Source organism: Leucoraja erinacea, chromosome 7 (genome assembly GCF_028641065.1).
Source record: "Leucoraja erinacea ecotype New England chromosome 7, Leri_hhj_1, whole genome shotgun sequence".
NCBI classification, from domain to species: domain Eukaryota; kingdom Metazoa; phylum Chordata; class Chondrichthyes; order Rajiformes; family Rajidae; genus Leucoraja; species Leucoraja erinaceus.
In genome coordinates this window covers 3,944,745-3,972,723 of record NC_073383.1, presented here as the reverse complement: position 1 = coordinate 3,972,723, position 27,979 = coordinate 3,944,745, and the positions used below count along the sequence as shown (strand labels likewise).

The 27,979-nt window shown below is 45.2% G+C and overlaps 1 protein-coding gene across 1 annotated transcript in view; it reads right to left on the bottom strand.

Moving 5' to 3' along the window:
* LOC129698547 (collagen alpha-3(VI) chain-like) overlaps window positions 1-27,979 on the bottom strand; it is a 130,244-nt gene that overhangs the window by 82,526 nt on the left and 19,739 nt on the right. The gene's annotated exons all lie outside the window — the stretch shown is intronic.

Below are 27,979 nucleotides of genomic sequence, written 5' to 3'. Positions count from 1 at the left end.
CACTTTTTCTCACAGAGAGTGGTGAGTCTGTGGAATTCTTTGCCTCAGAGGGCGGTGGAGGCAGGTTCTCTGGATGCTTTCAAGAGAGAGTTAGATAGGGCTCTTAAAAATAGCGGATATAGGGAGAAGGCAGGAACGGGATACTGATTGGGGATGATCAGCCATGTTCACATTGAATGGCGGTGCTGGCTCGAAGGGCCGAATGGCCTACTCCTGCACCTATTGTCTATTGTCTATTTTCTATTGTCTATTTCTTGATTAGTACAGCTGTCAGGGGTAATAGGGAGAAAACAGGGGATTGGGGTTAGGAGGAAGAGATAGATCAGTCTTGATGGAATGGCAGACTAGACTAAATGGGCCGAATGGCCTAATTTGATTACTAATACATGATCTCATGATCTTATGATAAGTAGGGTTTTCTTAATTATACATTAAAATGTAATCTTTCTTCAATCCCAACACAGCTATTAGAGTCATAGAGTGATACAACATGGAAACAGGCCCTTTGGCCCAACTTCCCCGTACCGGCCAACATGTCCAAGTTACACTAGTCCCACGCCCTCATTTGGCCCGTACCCCTCCAAACCTGTCCTATGCATGTACCTGTCTAACTGTTTCCTGAACGTTGGGATAGTCCCTGTCTCAACTACCTCCTCTGGCAGCTTGTTCCATGCACCCACCCCCCTTGGTCAGCAGCGGCCTCTGCAGCCCGTCTGCGTTTTTATTATTTTGTGTCTATGTTTTTATGTAGTTTTTGTTATTTTTTGTTGGGGTATGTGTGTGGGGGGGGGGGGGGGGGCAAGAGGGAGGGAGGGGGTAACTTTTAATCTCTCCCTGCACGGGAGACCCGACCTTTTCTTTGTCGGGCCTCCGTTGTCGTTGGGGCTGCAAAGAGGAGCGGCCTCCAACAGGAAGACCGGGGGCTCTGGTGCCGACTACTCGCCTCACCGTCGCGGAGCTGGCCGAGTCCAGAGCGGGTGGAGCGGGGGTGGAGCGCTGCTGCTGCTGTGGCCCGACCTCCGGCGATTCGGAGGCTGCAACGGCGGGTCTGGCGGACGGCGGCACCGGGAGCCTGCGTGTCCCTGGAGGGAGACCGCTTTTCAGGGCTCCCGCAACGGCGACTTCTCCCACACAGCCCGTGTTGCGGGGATCGAAGAGCTCCTGGAGCGGGGCCTTACATCACCGCTCCGCGCGGCTTGGAATGGCCGCGGGACTGTGCGAGCGCACGCTGGGGGCTCTAACACCAAGACCCGGTGTGCGACCGTGCATCACCCGGCGTGGCTTTAATGGCTGCGGGACAATCGCCTTTTCTTTGCCAGCCGGGGGCTTTGACTTTGACTCTGAACGATCGGGGGGGGGGGGGGGGGGGGGGGGGAGGGGGATGCAGTGGAGAGATAAGTTTTTTTGGCCTTCCATCACAGCGATGTGATGGATGTTTATGTAAATTATGTTGTGTCTTGGGTCTATTTGTTTGTAATGTATGGCTGCAGAAACGGCATTACATTTGGACCTCAAGGGGTCCAAATGACAAATAAATTGTATCTGTCTTGTATCTATCTTGTGTGAAAGGGTGAAAGGTACTCTCCTCCAATTTCTAAAATTCCCTGTTCCTGGCATCATTTTCCAATGTTCCTTGTGTATTATGTCGAGTGCTAGCACATCATTTCCTGCAGCATGGAGTCCGGAACACTATGCAATGATAAACTACGTCCAGCTGTTTGCGTACAGCTCCAGCATGACCTCTTGGCTCATGTATTCTACGCTCTGGCCAATAAGGAAAATCACTTGTTTTGCTATCGTCTAGCTATTTTCAATGACCTCTGGATATGTTAGGGAATCTAGGATCTGGTAAGATGAAATAAGTCATTATCTGTAGGAAAATATTGTGAAGAAAATTAATGGGAATGAAAGCTGATGAATCACCAGTGAGCATCCCAGAATATTTAGGGAACATATTTTTGACTCTCGATCAACATTCTTTAAACTCTGTATTGGAGGGTAGCTAATGTGCACTCATGATTTAAAACAAGTAATAGAGTGAAAACAAACAATTGTAGATTATTAGCCCGACATCAGCAATGGGTAAAATGATGGAGTCCATCACTAAAGATATATTGTGTAGGAAGGAACTGCAGATGCTGGTTTAAACCGAAGGTAGACACAAAAAGCCGGAGTAACTCAGCGGGTCAGGCAGCATCTCTGGAGAAAAGGAATATGTGACGTTTCGGTTCGAGACCCTTCTTCAGACAGTCAGGGGAAAGGGAAATGAGAGATATAGACGGTGATATAGAGAGATATAGAACAAATGAATTAAAGATATGGAAAAAAGCAACGATAACAAAGGAAACTGGCCATTGTAGGTTGTGGGCTAGGTAATAACAAGTTATACAAACAGTGAAACTCACCAGGACAACAGTGAAACTAGTACAATGACTAGGGTGGGGGAGGGACAGAGAGAGAGGAGATGCAAGGGTCACTTGAAGTTAGAGAAATCAATATTCATACCGCTAGGGTGTAAGCCGACCAAGCAAAATATGAGGCGCTGTTCCTCCAATTTGCATTTGGCCTCAATCTGACAATGGAGGAGGCCCAGGACAGAAAGGTCAGTGTGGGAATGGGAAGGGGAGTTAAAATGTTTGGCAACCGGGAGATCATGTAATCCCAGGCTGACTGAGCGGAGGTGTTCAGCAAAATGGTCGCCCAGTCAATACCGAGCATTTGGAAAACAGTAACACCATTTGCCAAACTATTACGTTTGGATTAAGTTCACATCGATTCACCACCAAGAGTGATCACAGACTTGACAAATGTACTGTAATTGTTTGAAGATGGAAGTAATAGCGTGTGTGAGGGAAATTAGTGGATGTGAAGTCTATCATTTCTGCTTCCCACTGACGTTAGCTCTCTAATGGCTGTAGCAATAACAGGGAGCACTATATCCTCCAGGGTAAGGTTATAAGGTCATGTGATAGGAGTAGAATTAGGCCATTCGGCCCAAGAAGTCTACTCCACCATTCAATCATCGCTGATCTACCTGTTCCTCCAAACTACATTCTCCTGCCTTCTCCCCACAACCTCTGACACCTGTAGTAATCAAGAATCTATCTATCTATCCCTACCTTAAAAATATCCACTGACTTGGCCTCCATAGCCTTCTGTGGCAAAACATTCCACAGATCCACCACCCTCTGACTAAAGAAATTTCTCCTCATCTCCTTCCTAAAAGAACATCCTTTAATTCTGAGGCTATGACCTCAGGTCTTGGACTCTCCCACTAGGGGAAACATCCTCTCCACATCCACTCTATCCAAGCCTTTCACTATTCCGTACGTTTCAATGAGGTCCCCCCTCATTCTTCTAAACTCCAGCGAGTACAGGCCCAGTGCCGACAAACGCTCATCGTAGGTTAACCCACTCATTCCTGGGATCATTCTCGTAAACCTCCTCTGGACCCTCTCCACATCCTTCCTCAGATATGGTGCCCAACGTTGATGGGGTGGGAGTTGCTGGTTAAGATACCACAATTCCACAGTCCGTAGAGTTGCTGCCTCACAGCGCTTGCCGCGCCGGAGACCAGGGTTCGATCCCGACTACGGGTGCTGTCTGTACGGAGTTTGTACGTTCTCCCCGTGACCTGCGTGTGTTTCCTCCAACATCTTCGGTTTCCTCCCACACTTCAAAGACGTAAAGGTATGCAGGTAAATTGGCCCAGTAAGTGTAAACATTTTTCCTGCTGTGTGTAGGATAGTGTTAATATGAGGGGTTTGCTGGTCGGCGTGCACTCAATGGGCTGAAGGGCCTGTTCCGGCACTGTATCTCTAAACTAAACTAAATCAAAATAAATAGGTCTTCCAGGACTGCATCGAGAAACTGTACCTTGCCATCAGGGCCCATGTGTGGTGGGTCTTGCGAGCTTGGGCTTGTCCCGGCAGCTCAGTGCTAATCTTCAAAGGGAGGGTGCACGGTGATCGGAAGCTTCTCCCTGCAGTTCACCCTTGCCTCGAGAGGGGGGCTGGCAGTCTCAAGTATGTCCTGGAAGCTCAGCTTTGGGGCTTGGAGAGGCGGCACTGGTAGTCACTGATTTATACTGCAGCTCAGTCTTTGCCTCTGTGCATGCGTGCACAGTCCCTCGTTGTCTGTGGGCAGGACAACACACTGTCATCTCAGATTTGGCCCGGCCACTTGGTCTGCACCTCAGAAGAGACGCTGGCTTTTTAGGGTTTCTACCAGTTACTCTTGACCACACCATGGCACTGATATTGGGATTTTAATGCTTTACTTCCAGCCTACAGCATGTGAGTAGATGCTGAAAATGGATTTCCTCACATCCTAACCATTACCACATCTACCAAGTTCTTTCTTACAAACTCATTATTACTTGTGTAGCTGTTTACAAAAGTATCCTAACAGGTTTTGGAGAACACTTCTAGCTAAGGAGAGACAGAGAGAAATCCTGGCACCACAGAAACTTAGAAGCAGAGTGATATCGTTCAAGTAATTAACATCTGCTGAGGGCATGGCTGAAGATAACTTCATGGCGATGTAGTCTGGTGCGAAGGAACTGTATAATGAGATGGAAAATATATTCAGGGAACATAATGAAGAACTCTCTACCCTCCCATTCCCACCTTTCTGTCCTGAGCCTCCTCCATTGTTAGAGTGAGGCTCAGTGCAAATTGGAGGAACTGCACCTCATATTTCGCTTGGGCAGCTTACACCCCAGCGGTATGAACATTGATTTCTCTAACTTCAACTAACCCCTGCATTCCCCCTCACTTCATCCCTCCCCCACCCAAGTCACACCAGCTTCTTGTTCTCATCAAGCAAAGTTAATAATGACCTGTTTCCTTTATCTTTGTTACTTTTTTGTATATCTTTCATTCATTTGTTCTATATCTCTCTACATCGCCGTCTAAATCTCTCGTTTCCCTTGCCCCTGACTAGTCTGAAGAAAGATCTGGACCTGAAATGTCGCCCTTCTCTCCAACATGTCTTACTGTTTCTCCAGCATTTTGTGTCTATCTTCTGTATGAATATTGATTTCTCTCGCTTCAAGTAGCCATTGCATCCCCTCTCTCTCAGTCCCTCCTTCACCCTAGTCAGTGTACTCGTTTCACTGATGTCCTGTTGAGTTTCATTGTCTATATAACTCGTTTTCACCTAGCGCACAGCTACTTCCTTGATCATCGTTACTTTTTAGCATATCTTTCATTTCTTTGTTCGATATCTCTATATTGCCGTCTATATAACTCATTCCCCTTTCCCCAGACTCTCAGTCTGAAGAAGCATCCCAACCCGAAACATCACTCTTTGCTTCTCTCCAGAGATGTGGTCCGACCCGCTGAGTTAACTCCAGCATTTTGTGTCTATCTTCCAAGGAAAAAAGATATGTTTTGTTTATTCAGCCCTTGGACGAGTTACAATTTGAAATGGTTATCTTCAGAGTCATGAGAGCTTTGTGTTAGAACAAAGGGTTCCTTTAAAAGATTGAAGGGGAAATCATTTAAAAGGGCTGTTCAAGGCGTCGACAACAACAACTTGGAAACAGGGTCCCGGGTTCAAATCTCAGAGATTACCCACCTGCCAGCAGGGGAATATTGTAGGTTAATTGGCTTGTCATAAATGTAAAATTGTCCCTAGTGTGTGTAGGATAGTGTTAATGTATGGGTATCGCTGGTCGGTGTGGATTCAGTGAGGCGAAGGGCCTGTTTCCTCACTGTATCTCTAATCTAAACTAAAAATATGGCATGTTCCTTTTATGGGTAGTGTTGGAGTCCAAGCTGTGAGTCGTGTCATTTGATGTAAGGAGTGATAAGCTAGAACAGTAGATCAAACGTGAATTTGTTGGAATTCAAGGTTCTGCATGTACACCTAAGTAACTAGAATGCTAATAAAGATTGCTGAACCTTGGTGTAGAACCTTTTGTTCAACATGTTAGTTGATAAGGTAAAGGACCTGTCCCACTGTACGAGGTAATTCAAGAGTTCTCCAGAGTTTCCCCTGTTTCAAACTCAGAGATTTACGTTAATAGCTCGTAGTTACTCGGGGGTTCTCGACGACATTTTTCAACATGTTGAAAAATCTTTACGAGCTTACCGCATTTCCCGAGTACCTGCCGTTAGCGTTACGAGCCGCTAAGAGACGTCCATGAGCTCCGACGTACCCGCTACGTACATTCTACGTGCTTACCATGAGTTTGATTTTTTTTTAAACTCGGGAGAGCTCTTGAATTAGCTCGTACAGTGGGGCAGGCACTCAAGTAAATGCATCAATCCTCTTTACCTCGTAAAGCTGTACTTTCAAACCTTTTAGTTACCTTAATGTCAGCATTTGAGCTATTTTTTAAAGAGCTGACAGGCTCCGTAACGTACATCTCTGAAATCACCATTCCAAAAATTTTCATGCCTTCATATGCAGTACTTAGCATAAAATGATAGCTCCAAAAGAATTTTAACCAAGACATAGCTTTTCAAATTGTTTCCTTTTGGAATGAACCTGTGTTTGTTTGTTTTTTAAAGGCCTTCTTAATCTGTTTGTTATATTTAGTGATGAGTTCTAGGTATCCTTGGATCATTCATTGCTCTGGAAACTTGCAAGGCAAAGAGCGTTTTATCACATTTTATTTATCCAAAATACCTCAAAATCAGCTTATTTGACAAAGCACACCCATCTTTCACACATTAATGTTATCTGTGGTCTGAAGAAAGGTCCAGACCTGAATCGTCAGCTTTCCTTGTCCTCCAGAGATGCTACCTGACCCGCTGGAGTTACTCCAGCACTTTGGCTTGCATGGAAGAACATAGAGCATGGAGCACCAGAGGACAAAAACAGGCCCTTCGGCCCTCAGTGTTTCTACCAAACATAATGCCAAGCCAAACACTTACCTGTCTGCACATGATCCATATCCTCCCATTCCCTACATATCCATGAGCTCACAGAAAAGTCTCTTAAACGCCACTATCGTATGTGCTTCCACCACTACCTCTGGCAGCGCGTTCTAGGCACTCACCACCCTCTGTGTAAAAAAAACGTTACCCCTCTCATCTTAAAGCTATGCCCTCTAGTATTTGTTATTTCTATCCTGGGAAAAGGTTCTGACTTTATACCCCACCCTTACCTCCCATAATTTTATATAGTTCTATCAGGTTTCCCCCAAACCTCTGGCAGTCGAGAGAAAACAATCCAAGATTGTCCAACCTCTGTGTATAGCTAATTACCCTCTAATCCAGGCACCATTCTGGTAAACATAGAAACATAGAAACATAGAAATTAGGTGCAGGAGTAGGCCATTCGGCCCTTCGAGCCTGCACCGCCATTCAATATGATCATGGCTGATCATCCAACTCAGTATCCCGTACCTGCCTTCTCTCCATACCCCCTGATCCCCTTAGCCACAAGGGCCATGTCTAACTCCCTCTTAAGTATAGCCAATGAACTGGCCTCGACTACCCTCTTGCGGCAGAGAGTTCCAGAGATTTACCACTCTCTGTGTGAAAAAAGTTCTTCTCATCTCAGTTTTAAAGGATTTTATCCTTTAAAGTTCTTCTCATCTCAGTTTTAAAGGATTCCCCCCTTATCCTTAAGCTGTGACCCCTTGTCCTGGACTTCCACAACATCGGGAGCAATCTTCCTGCATCTAGCCTGTCCAACCCCTTAAGAATTTTGTAAGTTTCTATAAGATCCCCTCATAAGTTTCTATAAGAATCTCCTAAATCCCTTTTGTAAGTTTCTATAAGAATCTCCTAAATTCTAGAGAGTATAAACCAAGTCTATCCAGTCTTTCTTCATAAGACAGTCCTGACATCCCAGGAATCAGTCTGGTGAACCTTCTCTGCACTCCCTCTATGGCAATAATGTCCTTCCTCAGATTTGGAGACCAAAACTGTACGCAAATACTCCAGGTGTGGTCTCACCAAGACCCTGTACAACTGCAGTAGAACCTCCCTGCTCCTATACTCAAATCCTTTTGCTATGAACATCCTCTGGACCCTTCCCAAAGCCTCCACATATTTCCTGTACGAGGTGACCAGAGCTGCCCACAATACTCCAAATTCAGCCTAAATCAAAGTCCGATAAAATAACATCAGGACTTCCACCCATGATGCTCTAAAAAATGAAGGCAAGCGTACCATATATTTCTTCATACCACTCTATTTCTTTTGTTACCACTTTCAGTGAATTATGGACTTGGACCCAAGATCCCTCTGTATGTCAATGCTGTTAATGGTCATGTCATTAATTGTATTGGTATCTCCTCACATTTGAGCTCCCAAAGTGCAACACCTCACACTTGCCTGGATTAAATTCCACCTGCCATTTCTCCACCGATTTCTGCAGCTGATCCATATGCACCTTGGCAACCTTCCTCACAGTCTGTGAATCCAGCAAACTTGGTGTCATCTGCACTCTTGCAAACCAACCCATCTACATTTCCGTCCAAGTCGTGTATATCACGAACCACAGAGGTCCCAGACAGATCCCCACAGAGCTGCATTGCTCACAGACCTCAAGTCTCGATATCGATCTTACACCACGATCCTCTGTCTTCTCTCAGTAAGCCAGTTATGAAACCACAGGACCAAGTCACTGTGAATCCCATACATATGAATATTTGGGATCAACGTACCATTGGGGACTTTATCAAATCTATGTAGACAACATCCATCACCCTATCCTTGTAAATTGCTCATTCTAAGCTTCCCCCCAGTCTAGTTTCTGCTCTAGATGTCAGCTGATTTACATCGGGGAGACTAAGCGGAGGTTGGACGATCGTTTTGCCGAACACCTCCGCTCAGTCCGCAATAACCTACCTGAACTCCCGGTGGCTCAGCACTTCAACTCCCCCTCCCATTCCCAATCTGACCTCTCTGTCCTGGGTCTCCTCCATTGCCAGAGTGAACAACACCGGAAATTGGAGGAACAGCACCTCACATTCCTCCTGGGTTGCTTGCGTCCGGATGGCATGAACGTTGAATTCTCCCAATTTTGCTAGCCCTTGCTGTCTCCTCCCCTTCCTTAACCCTCGAGCTGTCTCCTCCCACCCCCCCCCCCCCCCCCCCCATCCCTCCCCCCCCCCCCTCCCCCCGCCCCCCCCCCCCCCCCTCGGGCTCCTCCTCCTCCCATTTTCCTTCCTTCTCCCCCCCCCCCCCATCCCATCAGTCTGAAGAAGGGTTCCGGCCCGAAACGTCGCCTGTTTCCTTCGCTCCATAGATGCTGCTGCACCCGCTGAGTTTTTACAGCATTTTTGTGCACCTTAGTTTCTGTCAAATATCACTGAATCAAGCACTTGAACAACTAATCTTTATTTTAACAAAATACAATTACAGTTCAACTATGGTACCTATCCCACCACAGGTTCGATCCACGTATCTGCCTCTCAAGCCCTCCAGACCTCACTCAGACAGAGACACTCCAGAAGGTCATGCAGCCCCAAGCGCTCTCCCAGATGATTGACGCTGGACCTTGTGGCAACAGACTTTTATAGGTTCCAGGACATTGAGGGGCCGAACCACATAGGGGTGGTCTCTGAACAATCCAATTACAGATATCGATTAACCCCGTACATAACAAACATTTCCCCAACCCAATAATACAGCAGCTTATACATTGTATTTAAACAGGGCTTCTCAAGGAAGCAACTTAGCAACATTTACCCTGATCTGCAAGAAACCCAGACAAGGCTCAATACCTCATCCAATCAACACTCGGCAAAGTAGAACTCTGCAACATTATTTACAATTATTTACAACGTGTATGCCTTGTTTGCAGTCATCCAATCCATTCTCTGCATTTTGCACCTAATTGACAGGGTCTGCAGATGTTCTTATTCTTTTCTTACAACTTGTATCTAGGCTCTAGACACACTGGCACCACTCCGCAGCTTGTCCCAGCTCTGCAGAGAGCAATTCCAAATTCAACAAATCTCCCAGCCGCCCTGAAGCTTTAACCCCATTTTAAAGTCCTAGCCTCTCCAGCTTGGTCAGGATTAACACCCTCATGATCACTTTCTCCAACTCAAAAAACTCAATTAAGTTTGCAAGACATGACCTGCCATGTACAAAGCCATGTACTACCTCTACTTAACCCATTCTCTTCCAAATTGGAATAAATCCTATTGTGAAATATATTCTCCAATAGCTTCCCTGCTACTGACATGAGGCGTGCCAGCCTATAATTCCATGAACTATTTCTACTTCTCTTCTTAAATAAAGGAACATCATTAGCTGCTCATCAGTCCTCTGGGATCTTGCCTGTGGCTAGAAATGATGCACAGATATTCATTAAGGCTCCTGAAATCTCCTCTCTTGCCTGTCTTGCCTGCTGGGTTAGATCCCAATAGGCCCTGGGCATCTATCCACAACACTCATGAAGACCCCCAACATCTCCTCCTTGCCCTTGCATATTAGTGTACTCCACACTGAGCCCACTGTCCTCCAAATCCTGCTTCTTGGTGACTACAGATGCAAAGTACTCATTTAGTACCTCGCTCAGCACTTCAACAGGCACAAAATCCCTCCTATATCCTATAGTATATAGTGCTTGCATCTTTCTTACACTAGAGATCTACCGTTATCACCTCAGTTGAAGAAGCCTCCAGTATGTCCTCTGAGCGCTGCCGTGAGTCTCCTTGAAGAGTAGACAATTCCTTCACCTCTTTGCCCTCTCTCCCTCCCAACGTAGGTTCACCAGGTGAATTCCCGGGATGGCGGGACGGAAGCATGAGAAGGGATCTTATTGAAACATATAAGATTATTTAGGGATTGGACACGCTTGAGGCAGGAAACATGTTCCCGATGTTTGGGGAATCCAGAACCAGGGGCCACAGTTTAAGAATAAAGGATAAGCCATTCAGAACGGAGATGAGGAAAAACTTTTTCACCCAGAGAGTTGTGGATCTGTGGAATTCTCTGCCTCAGAAGGCAGTGGAGGCCAATTCTTTGGATGCTTTCAAGAGAGGGCTCTTAAAGAAAGCGGAGTGTGGCGATATGGACAAGAAGGCAGGAACGTGGTACTTATTGTTGATGATCAGCCATGATCATATTAAATGGTGGTGCTGGCTCGAAGGGCTGAATGGCCTTCTCCCGCACTTATTGTCTATCATCTCTCTATCATGTCAGGAACGTCGAAACCCCAGGACATTAATCTGCTGATCGTACCTCTCACAATGGCCACTACATCATAGTCCCAGGCACTGAAACATAGAAACATAGAAATTAGGTGCAGGAGTAGGCCATTCGGCCCTTCGAGCCTGCACCGCCATTCAATATGATCATGGCTGATCATCCAACTCAGTATCCCGTACCTGCCTTCTCTCCATACCCTCTGATCCCCTTAGCCACAAGGGCCACATCTAACTCCCTCTTAAATATAGCCAATCAACTGGCCTCGACTACCCTCTGCGGCAGAGAGTTCCAGAGATTCACCACTCTCTGTGTGAAAAAGGTTCTTCTCATCTCGGTTTTAAAGGATTTCCCCCTTATCCTTAAGCTGTGACCCCTTGTCCTGGACTTCCCCAACATCGGGAGCAATCTTCCTGCATCTAGCCTGTCCAACCCCTTAAGAATTTTATAAGTTTCTATAAGATCCCCTCTCAATCTTCTAAATTCTAGAGAGTATAAACCAAGTCTATCCAGTCTTTCTTCATAAGACAGTCCTGACATACCAGGAATCAGTCTGGTGAACCTTCTCTGCACTCCCTCTATGGCAATAATGTCCTTCCTCAGATTTGGAGACCAAAACTGTACGCAATACTCCAGGTGTGGTCTCACCAAGACCCTGTACAACTGCAGTAGAACCTTCCTGCTCCTATACTCAAATCCTTTCGCTATGAAAGCTAACATACCATTCGCTTTCTTCACTACCTGCTGCACCTGCATGCCTACTTTCAATGACTGGTGTACCATGACACTCAGGTCTCGCTGCATCTCCCCTTTTCCGAGTCGGCCACCATTTAGATAAGTTTATCTGCTTTCCCCCACAGTACTCCTTATATTGAAACGAACATACATCAGCCCATCAGCTCCACTATATTCCTTAACCTCCCCATGTCTGTAACTCCTTTGAGACTTACTGGTCCTAACCACCACCTTCACATTAGTCCTTCTAATTGCTGGCTTACTACTCTGGCTCCCACCTCCCAGCCCTCTTTAGTTTCAACTCTCCTCTGTAGCATCTGCAAATCCCCGTGTCTCATCTTTATTAATGGCCTCATGGTTTGTATTATATGCTTACTTGGTGTTTATTATACTCCCTAATTTGGCGTTGGCTGTGATTCAAAATTGCACTTAAAATTCCAATTCATAGAACACCATCCTGAAAATGTGAACTAACATGTCCATAGTGCCAATCCTTGTTGATCAGCACAGTGTACAAAGTTGGATCCGCCCTTAGTCTGTTCTGTTTTGGAACTTGTCGCTCTTGATTCATGCGTTCTGATCTTAGTTAGGTCTCTTATTAAATGCCTTTTGAAAACGATTTGAAACATATTTCATGGACAACATTACACATCTCTTGCCTAGATGCACAGAGTCTCTTGCCTCCACAGGTCATAGTGGAACTCCACTAGTCACAGACCTCCAGCCAGGGTATCTAACTTCCACCACTACCCTCTGACTTCTATGAATAAGTCAGTTGTGAATCCATACGACCAAGTCATCATGAATGCCCTTCATCATGAACGGCCTATCATGAGGGACCTCACCAAAAGACTTACTAGAATCCATGCCTACAACACCCACCAGCATACCTTCAGTTTCAAGGTTTAAGGTGAAGGAGAATCTAAGGGTTAACATTTTCACACAAAGGGTGGTGGATGTATGGAACAAGCTGCCAGAGGAGGTAGTTGAGGTTGGGACTATCCCAATCTTTAAGACACAGTTAGACAGGTACATGGACAGGACAGGTTTGGAGGGATATGGACCAAATGCGGGCAGGTGGGACTAGATTATCTAGGGCTTGTTGGCCGGTGTGGGCAAGTTGGACCGAAGGTCCTGTTTCCACATTGTATCACTCTGTGACTCTCTGCCTCGATCTCTGCCCCTTCTTTCACTTCCTTGGAAAAGCCCACTGTGCCTGTTGTGCCTGTTGAAGTGCTGAGCGAGGTACTAAATGAGTACTTTGCATCTGTAGTCACCAAGAAGCAGGATTTGGAGGACAGTGGGCTTCCTTGCATTTCCATTGTGAAATGCAGTCTGCCAGCTGGAGCCTATTTTCAGGTTGGAAATGGTCTTAAATATCTGTGGGTATCCGCAGATGTCACCGCACCTGTCCCCAATGTTAACCTGATTGGTTCCTCATTTCCTGAACTTGTTCAATCTTCAAGAATCGTCATCAGTCAGAGCTCTGACAATTTTCCTTTTTCAATTGATTACTTTTTCTACCTTCTTTCAGTATAGGTTGACGTAGTCCATCCAAATCAAGGGCTTCATCCGTTCTGATAGCCCTGCCTCACAGTGCGAGCTGACCCACGAGGTACCCCGAGTGAAAGGCTCGTGGTTGTGTACGAGATTCCAAGTGTATGAACAAGAGTTTAACCGAGTTCCCACGGGTACGACAAGTTTGCCGTTTACTTGTCATTTCTGCGATGTTCCAAGTTCCTCTCCCGAGTTACTCTTGAGCCAACCGTGAATGAAGGTCTGTTTTAATAAGCAACAGTGGAAACAGCAGCTTTCTTTCTCAGCAGTTGAAGTTTTATCCTTATGCAATTTGGCATTTACTGAATGTATACTTAGAACAACAACCATCTTAGATCATCAAATCTTGGAAAAAAGTAACACATTCCCAAACTAACACAATACCCACGCTCTCACTATATGAGCTTTTACTTGAAATGCAACCGGGAATGTAAACTGCTATAACCTACTTTGATGCGGATTACAGACTTCCAGTGCTGTATGGTAAAACATTCTCCGAGAGCTTTAGACTGTTTTAAACCCTATCTTTTGATTATCATCTTACCGCAATTTTAAATCTGGTGTTCTTAATCGATGGCTAGATTTATGTATTGAGGAACACAAAGTGCTGGAGTTACTGAGCTCCAGGTTTGTTTATTGGATTTAAGTATTGTTCGTGCCAGTGAGGGCCCAGGTTCACGAATAAACCCTGACATTGAAAAGTAAGGTTTGTTCGACTAGGAACATTGTTTAAGCTTCAGCTATTAAAGTGGGATTCAGATTTCCGTTCATAGAAAAGCAAACACTGACCATTCAGAATGCCTGCTGTTAGACAACGTTGATTAACGTTAGTTTAAGTTTATTATTATCACATCTACCGATATACAGCGAAACGTTTTACTTTTTGTTTGTTATCCATTCAAATTAGGTAACACTGTACATAAATACCATCAAACCAAACTTAAGTAAAATAAGCAGAGCGAAGGGAAAGATTCAGAGCGCAAATAATAGTTCTCTGCATTTTAGCGCATCAGTACCAAAGACAAAGTCCAATATCCGTAGTGGGGTAGAGGTGAATTGGATAGTACCCTAACGTTTGGAAGATATTTCTTTGGAATAATATATAGTGGATAACACATTTTCTTTGGAAAATATATAATGATCAAAATATATTTAGTCAGGCGAAAATCGATACATTTCTAATTATGCTATCGGTCGAGAGCTGAGTTGAATCACGAATTCTGCGCGTTATAGTTTGAATTAGAAGCGTCCAACTCAGAGAGGTCTCCCCCCTTTCCAGCGTTAATCGCTCCACAGTTTATAATGCTCTCTGCATTATGAAGTCCTCGACAGTGAACCCCATGGGCAATCACTACCAAAGTGTCTGCTCACACAGTCAGTACACTTGTCTCCCGTACTAAGTTGTGTATGTGTGGGAGGGAAGAGAGACTAAGCAGAATAGATCGGTCTTATTGTGTGTGGGGGGGAGAAAGAGAGAAATGCAGAGTTTTACTGTGTATGTGGGAGACACAGATGGACTGAGCACAGTACCTCGGTCTTACTGTGTGTGGGAGAGGGGGAGAAAGAGACGTACACTCACAGAAGCAGAGTCTCTCAGCCTGTGTGAGAGGGAGGGAGGGAGAGAGAGACACACACACAAGGTGGATAAGAAATCTCACCTGCCTGTTTCAGTGACAGGCACCCGCCGCAAGTGAATGAAGACACCCCCATCTGTCTCCCCCTCCTCCCTCCACTCTCCACCCTCTCTCTTCTACCCCCCCCCCCCCCCCCTAGTTACACAAAGACGCAGCAGAAATTCCCGTCACCCATTCCTTCTCTCCAGCGATGCTGCCTGCCCGCTGAGTTAAAGAGTTCCCATGGTAGGCTCACGAGACACTAAGGTAAATGCATGGGCCACTACGTTCTTAAAACGAGTTTAAATGTTTCAATTTTTAACTTCAGCAGTACATTTTACTCGTGGAAAACTTTAAATGTGTTTGAATTTTTCCAAGAGTTAACAAGTTTCACGGGTACCTGCCGTTAGTGGCACGAGTCGCTAAGTTGCGTCCACGAGTTCCGACGTTCCCGCTAAGTTAATTGTACGTAGTTACCACGAGTTAAATTTGTTTTAAACTTGGGGTACCTCGTGGGTCAACTCGCACCATGAGACAGGGGTTTAAGTATACTTAATTTACCAATTACATCCCCGTCTTCTATCTTGAAAATGTAAGTACACAACTGTTATCTTTTTCTACTGCCAGATCCGTTTCGATAGCCCCTCCTCCCCCCCCACCCCCCGCAACCGCGGTAAATACTGTGGTAAAGTAATTACAAAATACCAGTCAATTAACTGTGTGTTAATCTTCTTAGTTTAGTTTAGTTTAGTTTAGTTTACCGAAGATAGACACAAAATGTTGGAGTAGTTCAGCGAGACAGGCAGCAACTCTTAAGAGACGTTTCTGGCCGAGACCCTTCTTCAGACTGTCAGGGGAAGCACGCTGAGTTACTCCAGCATGTTGTGCTTATCTTCGTTATGCGATACAGTATGATATCATATACGATGAAAATTTATCTATCCCAGGAAGGAAATTGATCTGCCCACAGTCATAAAACACAAGATACGTGAAACATGAAATTAATTAAAGTGATGAGTGGAAAGGATTGGGGATGTGCAAAGATTGTGGGGGGGGGGTGAGGGTGGGGGAGGGGGTTGGGTCAGTCTACCCCACAACAGAATGGGGGATGAGTTGTACAGTTTGATAGCCACTGGGAAGAAGGATCTCCTGTGGCGTTCTATACTGCATTTTGGTGGAACCAATCTCTTGCTGAAGGTGCTCCTCAGGTTGACCAGTGCATCACGGAGGGGGTGAGCTGTATTGCCCAAGATGCTCCACAGTTTGAGGAGCATCCTCCCCTCCAAGACCAACTCCCTTGAATCCAACAGCAACTGTAGTTCCTTCCTACACATTAGTTTAATTTTCTTTACTTTACTTAAGTACTGTCACATGCTCGAAGGAACAGTGAAAAGCTTTTTGTTACATACTGTCCAGTCAGTGAAAAGACTACATGATGACTATCAAGCCATCGACAGTGTACAGGATAAAGGGGAATAGTGTATACTGCAAGATTACGGCCAATAAAGTCTGATTAACGAAAGTCTCAGATAGATAGAAGGTCAGGACCGCTCTCTAGTCGGTGATAGGATAGCTCAGTTGCCTGTTAACAGACAGGAAGAATCCTGTCCATCCTTATTGGCCCTATCCCATTCTATTTTTCACTCGTTGCCTCAGAAGCAAAACATGAGATCGGTGTGGGAGTAGTTTCGACATGTAGACTACAGAAATCTACAACAAAAGCCCATTGTCATCTTCATAAAATCAGACTCTGGCAAAGCTAAGAATGATATATTGAATATCAGGTCTGTCAGGCAACTAATTTTGTTCAGGCAGACAGCATGAACTCAGTTTTCACAGAAGATTGATGAGGAAAGGCTAGGCAAATGTACAGTATATTATTGCCAGCAATACAGAGTGTTCCCGTGTATTGTTGATAATATTTTTTTTGAGTCAATGGAATGATTGAGCTGGAGCCATTATGGACTCCAAAATACAGTCTTGTGAGACACACGGCATGTGTTGGTGGATCCACAAACAACCACCAGTTCTGCCCAGGAAGACTATTGTGAAGGACTGCTGAGGAACTCCAAACACTTTGATCCTTAAAAGTAGCGGTAGGTTTTAATGGGTCGATGATTCAATGGTATATTTGTTTAGTTTTAGTTTTAGAGATACAGTAAGGAAACAGGCCCTTCGGCCCACTGAGTCTGTGCCAACCAGCGATCCCAGCACCCTATCCTACACACACAAGAAACAATTTTACCGAAACCAATTAACCTACAAACCTGTATGTCTTTGTAGTGTGGGAGGATACCGGAGATCTCGTAGAAAGGCAACACGGTCACAGTCTCTGGCACTGTATGTGCATGATTGGAAACTAATGGTTAGGAATTAGGGGAAGGGAGAGCTTGAATATGAGAGACTATGATTAATCAATAATGTTTTATTATTAATGTTTAATGTTTTATGTGTCACTCCTAACTGTCACTGTATGTCATGTTGTCACTTGCGGGCAGAGCACCAAGGCAAATTCCTTGTATGTGAATACTTGGCCAATAAACTTATCCATTCATTCATTCATGATGAAATGTATTTTACAGTATAACGGACTGATACATCGCAGTTAGTTCATTTAGTGCAATTGAGTAACTATGCACTCGTGTCCAAGAATGTACTCAATAGTTAAGACAGTCAAGTCAAGAATAATTTCATTTTCATATGCACTGGGACCAGAGTCTGGAAATTCTAAAGGGCCTGTCCCACTTGTTGATTTTTTTTTCGGCAATTGCCGGTGTCATATCAGCGTCGCCAAAAGATTTTGAACATTTCAAAATCCAGCGGCGACAAAAACAATGTTGCGACACTTGAAACAACACCGCGCGTCATACGTAACCACGCCGTGTCACGCGGTATCACGCCGCATATTTTTTCGTGACCTGATACGTCAGTCAATGATGCCGGCAGTCGCCGAAAAAAATCGCCAAGTGGGACAGGCCCTTTACTTGCTACAGCTTCACTGCCACATTAAATGCAATGACACAAACAAATGAATACACAATGTTACCATTTATACTAATAAACCAGGCCATTAAGATGCAAGCCAAAGTACATAATGCAGGGTCTCGACCCAAAACGTCACCCATTCCTTCTCTCCAGAGATGCTGCCCGTCCCGCTGAATTACACCAGCATTTTGTGTCTAACTTCGGTTTAAACCAGCATCTGCAGTTCCTACCTATACAGAATGCAACGTTGCATAACGTCCACAGTAGTTCGGGAATGAGGTGGTACCATCAGCGGATTGAAAGCTGGCATTGGAGCAATGGCTCGACACACTGTAAAGGGCCTGTCCCACTTGGACAACCTAATCCACGAGTTTAGAAGACCCTAACGAGTTGAAATAAATGTCAGGGTCATGTTGACTCGCCAAATGTCAGGGTCGTGTTGACTCGCCAATTTTTTATCAGGCTGGAAAAAACGCCGCAACCTACTTGAGGCCACGGGTACGCAGAGACCACTCATGAACATGAGGAAGAGTTACAAAGACCTCCTACGACCTTGTGGCAACCATGCGGCAAGTATGAGCCAAGGGCAAACTCAGCAGAGGTCGCTAATTAAGTCATGAAAGTGGGACAGGGGCTTAAGCAAGGAAGCAAACAAGTTTATTTATATAGCACATTTCAGCAATAAGGCAATTCAAAGTGCTTTACACAAAGCATTCAAGAGCAATCAAAAGCAATTAAAAACTCATTAAAAACAATAGAAAATAAAACAAGCTAAAATAGAATGAGACAAGTATAAAATATGAATAAAAGTAAGTGCAGTGTAAGAAGTGAATAATTATTTAATTTAAATAAAATTAAAAGCAGCTTCAAACAGAAAAGTCTTCAGCCCCGATTTAAAAGAACTGAGAGTTAGAGCGGGCCTGCATTTTCTGGAAGTTTGTTCCATATATGTGGTGCATATAAACTAAACGCTGCTTCTCCATGTTTTGTTCTGACTCTGGGGACAGAAAGCAGACGTGTCCCAGACGGCCTCAGAGGTCTAGATGGTTCATAATGTAGCAGAGGATCAGAAATGTATTTTGGCCCCGAGACCATTCAGTGCTTTATAAACCAACAGTAATATTTTGAAATCAATTCTTTGACAGACTGGAAGCCAGTGTCAAGACCTCAAGCCAGTGTAGAGAGAGTAGAGCAGGGAACTCTGCACACAGCCTTGAGGTACCCTGATGGTCAGCCAAGAGGAGGCGCTGTTGCTAATAGGTTCATAATAGAAATAGACACAATATGCTGGATTAACTCAGTCAGCATCTCTGGAGAGAAGGAATGGGTGACGTTTCGGGTCGTGACCCTTCTTCAGGATCTCGAACCGAAATGTCACCCATTCCTTCTCTCCAGAGATGCTGCCTGTCCCGCTGAGTCACTCCAGCATTTTTGTCTATAGTAGTTCAGGACTAGTTGTAGTAGGATGGTTCAGTTGTCCTGATAACAGCTGGGAAGAAACTGTCCCTGAATCTGGAGGTGTGCGTATTCACACTTCTGTACCTTTTGCCTGATGGGAGAGGGAAGAAGAGGGAGTGGCCACTCTGCACTCTTCAGTTTAATGAAATTAGGGAACGCAAGAGGGTCACCAGTTATTCCCTGGATAAGAGAACATTTACTAATGGAGAGTTTGAACAACTGTGGATGGCTCGATTGTGATCATGTATTGTCTTTCCGCTGACGGGATAGCACGCAACAAAAGCTTTTCTCTGTACCTCGGTACACGTGACAATAAACTAAACTGAGCTCAACTTGGATTGGTTTCTCTGGAGCGTTGGAGATAGAGGGGAGACCTGATCGAATGATATAACATTCTGAGAGGCAATATAGGATTGATAGTCAGAATCTTTTCACAACATGGAAATGTCAAGTACTGGAGGGTCTATCTTAATGGTGAGAGGGGGAAAGTTTAAAGGAGATTAAAGGAGGTTTTGGAAGTCAGTTTTTTACACAGTGTTAAGTGCCTGTAGCATGCTGCCACATGGTGGAAACAGTAGGATAGTAGCATTTAAAAATAGTAACATTGACAGGATGGAGCGACTGAGCTTGTATGCACTGGAATTTAGAAGGATGAGAGGATATCTTATTGAATCATTTCAGATTATTAAGGGATTGGACAGGCTCGAGGCAGGAAAAATGTTCCCGACGATGGGGGAGTCCAGAACCAGGGGCCACAGTTTAAGAATAAGAAGTAGGCCATTTAGAACAGAGACGAGGAAACACTTTTTCACCCAGAGAGTTGTGAATCTGTGGAATTCTCTGCCTCAGAAGGCAGTGGAGGCCGATTCACTGGATGCCTTCGAGAGAGAGTGAGATAGAGTTCTTAAAGATAGCGGAGTAAAGGGATATGGGAAGAATGCAGGAACAGGATACTGATTGTGGATGATCAGCCAGTGAATGGTGGTGCTGGCCCAAAGGGCCGAATGGCCTGCTCCTGCACCTATTGTCTATTGTCTATTATTTAACCTCTCCCTATTAGCTAACACTCATTAATCTAGGCAACAAACTAATGAGCCTCTTAAGCACCCTCTCTTATAATACGCAATCAGAACTGCACACGGTACACCAAATGTAGACTAAAAAGTTTTATACAGCTGCAATATGTCTTCCCAGCATTTATGCAGACAAACGTGAGTCTTAAATAGGCAATACTCCCAATGCAGTCATCAGCGATCAAAGGGTCTGATCCATGTTGTTTCGTTCAATGTTCTATGTTGATGTGAGCCATCATACACTGCCTTCCTCCTATAACACGGCTGGGGTACTCACTTCTCATGGGTGATACCTAAGGAGATGCTTGCGAGCGTGACCCAAAATGTTCGATGTCTCCAAAGCCTTCTTTGAAAGCAATGCAATTTCCTGAAATAAAGAAAGATGAGCCTGGCTTTAAGTAGGATTCTAAATTCTCAGTAGCAGCTTGATTATTTCTCTCCACTGGTTGCTCTTCAGAGAGTTTGCTGTATGAAATGTAACCCACAAAAGAGTGTGCCAGCAGGTAATTAATATTCGACCGACCCTTCTCGAAACCTCTTGGCTACTGTTCATTGGACTCGTTCGACTCCTTTTCCCAAGCCTCTTGAAGTGAATGCAGAGAACTCTAGTGGTTAATGTCACGTTGTTGGCAGTTTCAACCCTGAGATATCAGGCAGTAAGCAAAGTTCAAGACTGAGTCTGGGGTTATCTGTACGGTGACGAGCGAATAGGAAATGGAGAAAAATTGTGGTAAGAGTTGAGAAATGGGGAAAAAGAAAAAGGAGGGGAAAAATCCAGGAGCGCAGAGGTTATGGGGTGTGAACAGGAGATTTTCCCGAATACTGGGAGGATGACGCTGGCTGTTCAGCCTAGAATTTTAGGACAGTTAAGACAGTATAGGGTGCAGCGGTAGAGTTGCTGCCTTACAGCGCTTGCAGTGCCAGAGAACCGGGTTCAATCCCGACTACGGGTGTCTGTACGGAGTTTGTAGGTTCTCCCCGTGACTGCGTGGGTTTTCCCCCCAAGATCTTCAGTTTCCTCCCACACTCCAAAGACATACAGGCTTGCAGGTTAATTGGCTTGGTGCAAGTGTAAAATTGTCCCTGGAGTGCAGTTTGAACGTGCGGGGATCGCTGGTCGGTGCAGACTCTGGATCTGCAAACTAAATTAAACTAAACATCAACGATCAAACATCAATGATCAAACATCAGCAGGTAAGGCAGCATCTATGGAGAGAATTAATTGACACTGTTTCGGGTCGAGACCATTCTGAAACACGATTTCTTCTGCCTCATTCCAAGAGCCCAGCGACTGAATCTAGCACCCACCGCCTGATGTGCCAACGCATGACTAGTGGCTTCCAGATCTCACAATCCTGCCCCCATCGCCACTTGCTGGTCGCCATCAGACTTAATCCGGGGTGTTAGGGTGGACGCCCGTGCGTAACTTTGTTTAACGTGGGGAGACTGGTGCACAGATAGCCACCCACGGTCCTTGACAGATCTGGGTCAGCATTCAGTGGCATGGAGTCCAAGACGACCGGAGACCCTTTTCTGCTGCAGCCTTCATCCGCCTTCCCAGCCGTTGTGACGTTCCACTAAGAGCCATCGTCCTCCGCCTGTTCCACCACTGAGGTCTTGGTTGGATTGCTCTTTGTCAGGGACCTCCCCCTCGACCTTACTGCCATGGGTGGCCCTACCAGGAGCATAGCTCCAGACGGCATCGCTATCAGGATCTCAGGTCCACGCGAGCTTCTCCACCACGACAAGGTGACAATCCACGGAGAAGACATAATTAAGGGATACAGGTACAGAGAAAGTACAGAGCACACAAGGGCTGCAACAAAGTAGATTTGAAGATTGGAAGTTCATCCAGCAGATCAGAGGTCTGTTGAAGAGTCTGATAACAGTGGGGGGGGGAAAGAAGATGTTCTTGACTCTCTTAAGGGCCTGTCCCACTTGGGTGACCTAATCCGCGAGTTCTGGCGAGTTTGCCCTCGACTCATACTCGCAGCATGGTCGACCAAAGGTCGTAGGAGGTCTTTGTAACTCTCCTTCATGCTCAGGAGTGGTCTCCGCGTACTCGAGGCCTCAGCTAGGTCGCGGCGTATTTTTTCAATATGTTATAAAATGCCCGCGATTAAAAAAAGGTCGTCATGGAAAAAATCGATACTGTTTTTACTCGTAGGTTTAGTCGTAGTAGGTCGGCATGTTAGTCGTAGGTAATCGTAGGTAGTCGAAGGTAGTTGAAGATAGTCTTCATCATAGTCGAAGGGAGGTCGAAGGAGGTCTTCTACATAGTTGAAGGAAGTCTTCAACATGACATTTTTGCAAACTCTTCTAAACTCGCCAAGTAGGTCGCCCAAGTGGGACAGCCCCTTTACTACTTGCTGTCAAGCTGTTGTATTTTCTGGTCGACAGGAAAGGGGAGAAGAAGGAATGACCAGGATGTAAGTGGCCCCTGCTTATGTTGGCTACTTTTCCAAGACAGTGTGAAACATGGACGGACTCGATAGGTGGAGGGGGTGGGGGGTTCAATGTTTACAACTCTCTGGGGTTTGGGGTGATTAGGTTGGTTCTTCAGTTTTTTGAGCATTTAAATATTCCACATAACCCAAAGCTACTCATTCTTATACATCGCATCTTGCCGCAATATTTCCTACTCTTGAAATTGAACAGACTTAAGGAAAGAACTGCAGATGCTGGTATAATGCAAAGATAGACACAAAATGCTGGAGTAACTCAGCGGGACAGGCAGCATCTCTGGAGAGAAGGAATGGGTGACGTTTCGGGTCGACACCCTTCTTCAGACTTAAGGTATAAGTGTTGACCTAATGGTTTGTCAAGCATCAGCATGAAGGTTTCAATGTAATTGAAAGGAACAGCAGAATCTGGTTTAAACCAAAGATAGGCACAAAATTCTGGTCCTGAGGCCCAGCGAAAATTGGAGGAGCAGCACCTTATACTTTGCTTGGGCAGCTTACACCCCAGCGGTATGAACATTGACTTCTCGAACATCAAGTAACCCTTGCTTTCCCTCTCTCTCCATCCCTCCCCCTTCCCAGTTCTCCGACCAGTCTGACTGTCCTCCTGATTACATTTTACCTCTGTTTGCTTCGTTGTCAGCTTCTCCCAGCTAACAATGTTCTATTCTACATGTTCCTTGAACTGCATCTCTTTTGACGTCTTGTTTTTAAACCTTACCCTTCCTAATCTCTGTGTCTCCTACTTCCCTGACTCTCAGTCTGAAGAAAGGTCTCGACCTGAAACTTCATCCATTCCTTCTCTCCAGTCGGGGTTCGGCGTCGGCGTTCCACCAGCCCGGCGTGAGGGCCTGAACATCGGGCCACCCGGGGCAGCGACTGCGGGTGCTCGGAAGGCCCCGACCACGGATGAACACGGAGGGGAGGCTGGCTGGACTATGGTGCCATCCTCACCTTGGTGCCATTTATGTTATGTTGTGTCGTGGACTTTCTGTGTTTGTGCTTTTTTTTAAATTCAATTTCAATTTTATTTTTAATATGTTTTATTATTTATTTATTATTATTATTTTTTTTTGTGATTTTTTTTTATGATACTGCCTGTAAGGGAAATTCATTTTGTTGTCTCAAATTGAGACAATGACAATAAATTTGAATACAATACAACACAATACAGTGATGCTGCCTGTCCCGCTGAGTTACTCCAGCTTTTTGTGTCTATAATATAGCATGTAGTTCTATTGGTTACAAATACTTATCAGTATGTAGTTGAATTGATTATGAACATATTAACATAACAATGGCCTGTTCTTATCATCGTTACAATTTTGCATATCTTTCATTAATTTGTTCTATATCACTCTACATATCTATGTGTATATATATACACACACTGAACTTTTCTCCCATTATGTACTATGTTTGTATATCATTGTCCTATCTGGGACACATGACAATAAAATACTCTTGACTCTCTTGGTCACCGTTTACATCTCTTGTTTCCCTTTCCCCTCAGTCTGAAGAAGGGTCCCGAACCGAAACGTCACCTATTCCTTTCCTCCAGAGACGCTGAGTTACTCCAGCTTTTTGTGTCTATCTTCCTCAACATATATCTTCTATTGGTCACTAATACCTATCCGAATATACTGGGATTGGTTATTAGAATCTAACATGTATCTGCAATTGGTTACTAATACTTACGAGAATATATTTTGCTTATATTGGCTATTTACACTATTAGAATTACTTAGATTGGTAATTCCATATATCAGGTGGTATGTTTATATGGAGGGGGAGAGTTACACTGTTCTCAGGGGAAGGGAGGCTGTCCAGAACAATGAGACTGTCAAAGACATCATTCTACAGTGCCACTCATGATATATGCCTCTCATGATCTGTTGGCTCGACAGCAGAGGGAGACTGGCACACTGTTGTTCTGTGAAGACTGAGACAAAGATATTCCCAGGGGTTTTTTTTGTGTTCACTGAAGCTTTTAAAGCTTCACACCATTTTAACCCTTGCTAGGCTGCAACTTCCACAGGCACACATTAATCTTAACATAGAAACATAGAAATTAGATGGGAGTAGGCCATTCGGCCCTTCGAGCCTGCATTTCGCCATTCAATATGATCATAGCTGCTCATCCAACACGATATCCCGTACCTGGCTTCTCTACATACCCTCTGATCCCCTTAGCCACAAGGGCCACATCTAACTCCCTCTCCTTTGAAAATCTTTATAGCCAATGTACCTGTCTGTCTTTTAAATACCCTCTGTGAACAGAGAGTTCCAGAGATTCACCACTCTCTGTGTGAAAAAAGCTCTCTTCTCATCTCAGTTTTGGAAAGGAAATAGGCAACCCTTATCCTTAAGCTTCTTCAGACCCCTTGTCCTGGACTTCCCCAACATCGGGAAAAATCTTCCTGCATCTAGCCTGTCCAACCCCTTAAGCAATTTGTAAGTTTCTATAAGATCCCCTCTCAATCTCCTAAATTCTAGAGAGTATAAACCAAGTCTATCCAGTCTTTCTTCATAAGACAGTCCTGACATCCCAGGAATCAGTCTGGTGAACCGTCTCTGCACTCCCTCTATGACAATAATGTCCTTCCTCAGATTTGGAGACCAAAACTGTAAGCAATACTCCAGGTGTGGTCTCACCAAGACCCTGTACAACTGCAGTAGAATCTCCCTGCTCCTATACTCAAATCCTTTTGCAATGAAAGCTAACATACCATTCGCTTTCTTTACTGCATGCTGCACCTGCATGCCTACCTTCAATGACTGGTGTACCATGGCACCCAGGTCTCGCTGCATCTCCCCCTTTCCCAATCGGCCACCATTTAGATAATAGTCTGCTTTCCCGTTTTTGCCACCAAAATGGATAACCTCACATTTATCCACATTATACTGCATCTGCCAAACATTTGCCCACTCACCCAGCCTATCCAAGTCACCTTGCAGTCTCCTAGCACCCTCCTCACAGCTAACACTGCCCCCCAGCTTAGTGTCATCCGCAAACTATGGGATACTCCTTTTATTGGGTTATTCAATTTAAACACCATGGAATCTAGATTTCGAAGTTCAAATTCATAGTCATAGAGTGATAGAGCATGGGAACAGGCCCTTGGGCCCACTTCTTCATACAGACCGAGGTGTCCCATCTATACTTATCCCACCAGCCCATGTCCTTTGAAAATCTTTCTTATCCACGTACCTGTCCAAATGTCTTTTAAATGTTGTTGTGATACCTGCCTCAACTTACTCCTCTGGCAGCTCGTTCCATATACCCACCACGCTCGGTGTGGAAAAAGTTGCAGAAGGAGGTATAGGGACAGGTGTTGCATCTCCTCCCCCTAGTCCTCACCTTTCATCCCATCAGCCGTCGCATACAACACTACATTTTCTTGATCTCAAAATCTCCATCACTTTCAACTGACATCGATGCATAAAACCTACCGACTCCCACAGCTATCTAGACTCCACTTCAGCCTACCCTGCCTCCTGCATAGTCTCCATCCGCTACTCCCAATTCCTCAACGCGCATCTGGGCCCTAGATGAAGTGTTCCCATACCAAGATCACAGAGATTTCCTCAGTCTTTAGGGAACGGGAGTTCCCATCTTCCATCATTGATGAGGCCCTCACTGGGGTCTCCTCGGTATGCCACAGCTCTGCCCTTGTTCCCCCCCCCCCCCCCCCCCCCCCCCCCCCCAGTTGCAACAGGGACAGAGTTCCCCTAGTCCTCACCTTTCACCACATCAGCCATTGAATACAGCACATAATACTCAAACATTGTTTCACCCTCCAAAGGTATCCCACCACTAGCCACATCTTCCTATCTCCACCCCTTTCCGCCTTCCGCGGAGACCGTTCTCTCCACAACTCCCTGGTTAACTCTTCCCTTCCCACTCAAACCACCCCCTCCCCGGGTACCTTCCCCTGCAACTACAGGAGATGCAATACCTGTTCCTATACCTCCTCCCTCGACTCCGCCCAAGGACCCCAACAGTCCTTTCAGGTGAGGCAGAGGTTTTACTTGCACCTTCTCCAACCTCATCTACTGTATCAGCTGTTCCAGGTGTGGACTCCTGTACATCGGCGAGACCAAGCTCAGTTTCGGCGACTGTTTTGCTGAACACTTCTGCTCGGTCTGCCTAAACCTACCTGATCTCCCGGTTTCTGAAGCCATTCGCTTTCTTCACTGCCTGCTGTACATGCATGCTTACTTTCAGTGACTGATGTACAAGGACACCCAGGTCTCGTTGTACTTCCCTTTTTCCCAACGACGTCATTAAGATAATAATCTGCCTTCCTGTCTTGCCACCAAAAGTGGATAACCTCACATTTATCCACATTAAACTGCATCTTCCATGCATCTTCCCACTCCCCTAACCTGTCCAAGACACCCTGCATCCTCATAGCATCCTCCTCATAGTTCACACTGCCACCCAGCTTTGTTTCATCTGCAAATGTGCTAATATTATGAGAGGCATAGATAAGGTAGACAGTCAGAACCTTTTTCCCAGGATGGAATGTCATGGGTTTAAGGTGAGAGGGGCAAAGTTCAAAGGTGCGCGGGTCAATGTTTCCATGCAGCGTGGTGAATACAGAGAACACGCTGCCAGGGTTGATGATTGGAACAGATATGATAGTGACATTTAAGGGGCTTTTGGATCTAGACATAAGGACATACATTCAATGGAGGGATATGGATTACGCACAGATAAATAAGAAATGGTCTTTGCATCATGATTGGCACGAACATTGTGGGCTGAATGGCCTGTTCTGGCGATGTACCATTCTATGTTCTATTAATTTGCTTTAGTTTAGTTTAGTTTAGAGATACAGCACAGAAACAGACCATTCGGCCCACCGGGTCCGCGCCGACCAGCGATCCCCGCACATTAACACTATCTACACCCACTAGGACAATTTTACATTTACCAAGCCAAATAACCAACATATCTGTACGTGTTTGGA